The sequence below is a fragment of the Oncorhynchus mykiss genome, chromosome 18 (assembly GCF_057628025.1).
Source record: "Oncorhynchus mykiss isolate SJ-2025 chromosome 18, ASM5762802v1, whole genome shotgun sequence".
Lineage (NCBI taxonomy): Eukaryota > Metazoa > Chordata > Actinopteri > Salmoniformes > Salmonidae > Oncorhynchus > Oncorhynchus mykiss.
Window position 1 is genome coordinate 10,350,001 of NC_143039.1, and position 5,000 is coordinate 10,355,000.

The 5,000-nt window shown below is 43.7% G+C and overlaps 1 protein-coding gene across 1 annotated transcript in view; it reads left to right on the forward strand.

Annotated features, from left to right (window-relative positions):
- diaph3 (diaphanous related formin 3) overlaps positions 1-5,000 on the forward strand; it is a 711,417-nt gene that overhangs the window by 437,374 nt on the left and 269,043 nt on the right. The window lies entirely within an intron of this gene.

Consider the following 5,000-nt stretch of genomic DNA (forward strand, 5'->3'; position numbering starts at 1 on the left):
GTCCCTCGTTGATCTCTGTGTGTTTTCTCCAGTCCCTCGTTGATCTCTGTGTGTTTTCTCCAGTTCCTCGTTGATCTCTGTGTGTTTTCTCCAGTTCCTCGTTGATATCTGTGTGTTTTCTCCAGTCCCTCGTTGATCTCTGTGTGTTTTCTCCAGTTCCTCGTTGATCTCTGTGTGTTTTCTCCAGTTCCTCGTTGATCTCTGTGTGTTTTCTCCAGTTCCTCGTTGATCTCTGTGTGTTTTCTCCAGTTCCTCGTTGATCTCTGTGTGTTTTCTCCAGTTCCTCGTTGATCTCTGTGTGTTTTCTCCAGTCCCTCATTGATCTCTGTGTGTTTTCTCATCTTCCTCATTGATCTCTGTGTGTTTTCTCCAGTCCCTCGTTGATCTCTGTGTGTTTTCTCCAGTTGATCTCTGTGTGTTTTCTCCAGTTCCTCGTTGATCTCTGTGTGTTTTCTCCCGTTCCTCGTTGATCTCTGTGTGTTTTCTCCAGTTCCTCATTGATCTCTGTGTGTTTTCTCCAGTCCCTCGTTGATCTCTGTGTGTTTTCTCCAGTTGATCTCTGTGTGTTTTCTCCAGTTCCTCGTTGATCTCTGTGTGTTTTCTCCCGTTCCTCGTTGATCTCTGTGTGTTTTCCCCAGTTCCTCGTTGATCTCTGTGTGTTTTCTCCAGTTCCTCATTGATCTCTGTGTGTTTTCTCCAGTCCCTCGTTGATCTCTGTGTGTTTTCTCCAGTTGATCTCTGTGTGTTTTCTCCAGTTCCTCGTTGATCTCTGTGTGTTTTCTCCCGTTCCTCGTTGATCTCTGTGTGTTTTCCCCAGTTCCTCATTGATCTCTCGCCGGCTTAAGCTGTAGGATGTAGGAACTGTAGAAGTGTTGCTTGTCCCAAATGGCTACCTAGATAGTGGCTACTCCTTATTCAGGCCCGTTGGTCCAAAGTAGTTTACTGTGTAGGGGACTAGGGTGGCGTTTTGGGAAGCAGCCCAGTGTTCGTGTTGGTCATTATTATGTGTAGATGTGGAGTATTGAGAGGCGTAGGAGGCAGAGACGGAGAGATGGAGAGAACACTCACTCATCCGTCAGTCAGTCACTCAAACATAGAGGTCAGAGGTCAGCGTATAAATGCTTCTTCTCTCTTTCTCTCCTTTGCTCTCTCTCGCTATGTCTCTCTGTCTCTCTCTCTCTCTCTCTGTCTCACTCTCTCTGTCTCTCTCTCTTTCTCTCTCTCTCTTTCTCTCTGTCTCTCTCTCTCTCTGTCTCTCTCTCTCTCTCTGTCTCTCTCTCTGTCTCTCTCTCTCTGTCTCTCTCTCTATCTCTCTGTCTCTGTCTCTCGCTCTCTCGCTCTCTCTCTCTCGCTCTCTCTCTCTCGCTTTCTTTCTTCTCAACTCGCTTTTAACTTTTATCTCTAACTTTCTGTGGTTTCTTTCGTTCTGGTGAATATTTGTTTGTACTCTCGGGATCTGCACAAAGAGAATAGGAAGTTAGCATTGTCTCTATCGCTCTCTCTCCTTCCTTCCTTCCTTCCTCTCTATCTCTTTCCTTCCTTCCTCTCTCTCTCTTTCCTTCCTTCCTCTCTCTCTCTCTTTCCTTCCTTCCTTCCTCTCTCTCTCTTTCCTTCCTTCCTTCCTCTCTCTCTTTCCTTCCTTCCTTCCTCTCGCTCTTTCCTTCCTTCCTCTCCTCTCTACATCTCAGTAGGTCTTCTCCTCTCTCTCCTTCCTCTCTCCTCTCTCCTTCCTCTCCTCTCTACATCTCAGTAGGTCTTCTCCTCTCTCTCCTTCCTCTCTCCTCTCTCTCCTTCCTCTCCTCTCTACATCTCAGTAGGTCTTCTCCTCTCTCTCCTTCCTCTCTCCTCTCTCTCCTTCCTCTCCTCTCTACATCTCAGTAGGTCCTCTGTCAGTAATCCCAGTGTTGTGGTTGGTCCATCATCATGTTATAATGAACAAGAGAAGGAAGGAGGAGAGGAAGAGGTTGACTAGACTACAGAGAGGAAGAGGAAGAGGTTGACTAGACTACAGAGAGGAAGAGGTTGACTAGACTACAGAGAGGAAGAGATTGACTAGACTACAGAGAGGTAGAGGAAGAGGTTGACTAGACTACAGAGAGGAAGAGGAAGAGATTGACTAGACTACAGAGAGGAAGAGGAAGAGGTTGACTAGACTACAGAGAGGAAGAGGAAGAGATTGACTAGACTACAGAGAGGAAGAGGAAGAGATTAACTAGACTACAGAGAGGAAGAGGAAGAGATTGACTAGACTACAGAGAGGAAGAGGAAGAGATTAACTAGACTACAGAGAGGAAGAGGAAGAGATTGACTAGACTACAGAGAGGAAGAGGAAGAGGTTGACTAGACTACAGAGAGGAAGAGGTTGACTAGACTACAGAGAGGTAGAGGAAGAGATTGACTAGACTACAGAGAGGAAGAGATTGACTAGACTACAGAGAGGAAGAGATTGACTAGACTACAGAGAGGTAGAGGAAGAGGTTGACTAGACTACAGAGAGGAAGAGGAAGAGGTTGACTAGACTACAGAGAGGAAGAGATTAACTAGACTACAGAGAGGAAGAGATTAACTAGACTACAGAGAGGAAGAGGAAGAGGTTGACTAGACTACAGAGAGGAAGAGATTAACTAGACTACAGAGAGGAAGAGATTAACTAGACTACAGAGAGGAAGAGGAAGAGATTGACTAGACTACAGAGAGGAAGAGATTGACTAGACTACAGAGAGGTAGAGGAAGAGGTTGACTAGACTACAGAGAGGAAGAGGAAGAGGTTGACTAGACTACAGAGAGGAAGAGATTAACTAGACTACAGAGAGGAAGAGATTAACTAGACTACAGAGAGGAAGAGGAAGAGATTGACTAGACTACAGAGAGGAAGAGATTGACTAGACTACAGAGAGGTAGAGGAAGAGGTTGACTAGACTACAGAGAGGAAGAGGAAGAGGTTGACTAGACTACAGAGAGGAAGAGATTGACTAGACTACAGAGAGGAAGAGATTAACTAGACTACAGAGAGGAAGAGGAAGAGGTTGACTAGACTACAGAGAGGAAGAGGAAGAGGTTGACTAGACTACAGAGAGGAAGAGATTGACTAGACTACAGAGAGGAAGAGATTAACTAGACTACAGAGAGGAAGAGGAAGAGGTTGACTAGACTACAGAGAGGAAGAGATTGACTAGACTACAGAGAGGTAGAGGAAGAGGTTGACTAGACTACAGAGAGGAAGAGGAAGAGGTTGACTAGACTACAGAGAGGAAGAGATTAACTAGACTACAGAGAGGAAGAGATTAACTAGACTACAGAGAGGAAGAGGAAGAGATTGACTAGACTACAGAGAGGAAGAGGAAGAGGTTGACTAGACTACAGAGAGGAAGAGATTAACTAGACTACAGAGAGGAAGAGATTAACTAGACTACAGAGAGGAAGAGGAAGAGATTGACTAGACTACAGAGAGGAAGAGATTGACTAGACTACAGAGAGGTAGAGGAAGCTATTTTAATGAAGGTTCTGCAACACTAGTGCAACACTAGGGCTCACTCCTATCCTGACTACTCTAACACACACACACACACACACACACACACACCCCACTTGGTATGAATTAGGATCCCCATTAGTCCTGCAAAAGCATCAGGTTCTCTTCCTGGGATCCACATGAAACGTTATGTAGTACAGAACATTATTAATCAAGGACTGAAATACATGTAACATGTCACACAGCCTCCATATCAGTACATACACACATTATCTATGTCTGGTACATAGTACAGCCCACATTATCTATGTCTAGTACATAGTACAGTCCACATTATCTATGTCTAGTACATAGTACAGTCCACATTATCTAGGTCTAGTACATAGTACAGCCCACATTATCTATGTCTGGTACATAGTACAGTCCACATTATCTAGGTCTAGTACATAGTACAGGCCACATTATCTATGTCTAGTACATAGTACAGTCCACATTATCTAGGTCTAGTACATAGTACAGTCCATATTATCTATGTCTGGTACATAGTACAGTCCACATTATCTATGTCTGGTACATAGTACAGACCACATTATCTATGTCTAGTACATAGTACAGCCCACATTATCTATGTCTAGTACATAGTACAGCCCACATTATCTATGTCTAGTACATAGTACAGTCCACATTATCTATGTCTGGTACATAGTACAGCCCACATTATCTATGTCTAGTACATAGTACAGTCCACATTATCTAGGTCTAGTACATAGTACAGTCCACATTATCTATGTCTAGTACATAGTACAGTCCACATTATCTATGTCTGGTACATAGTACAGTCCACATTATCTAGGTCTAGTACATAGTACAGTCCACATTATCTATGTCTAGTACATAGTACAGACCACATTATCTATGTCTAGTACATAGTACAGCCCACATTATCTATGTCTAGTACATAGTACAGTCCACATTATCTATGTCTGGTACATAGTACAGCCCACATTATCTATGTCTAGTACATAGTACAGTCCACATTATCTAGGTCTAGTACATAGTACAGTCCACATTATCTAGGTCTAGTACATAGTACAGTCCACATTATCTATGTCTAGTACATAGTACAGTCCACATTATCTATGTCTGGTACATAGTACAGTCCACATTATCTAGGTCTAGTACATAGTACAGTCCACATTATCTATGTCTAGTACATAGTACAGACCACATTATCTAGGTCTAGTACATAGTGCAGGCAGGCTCTTCGTTCCTCATGGGGGACCTGGAATCCTCAAAAGTCCCCACAGGGATAGTAAAACTACACATGTTTTGGTCCCCTTCCCTTCCCCAGATCTGTGCCTCGACACAATCCTGTCTCGGAGCTCTACGGACAATTCCTTCCCCCTCAGGGCTTGTTTTTTTTTGCTCTGACATGCACTGTGGGACCTTGTATAAACAGGTGTGAGCCTTTCCAAATCATGTCCAATCAATTGAATTTACCACAGGTGGACTCCAATCAAATTGTAGA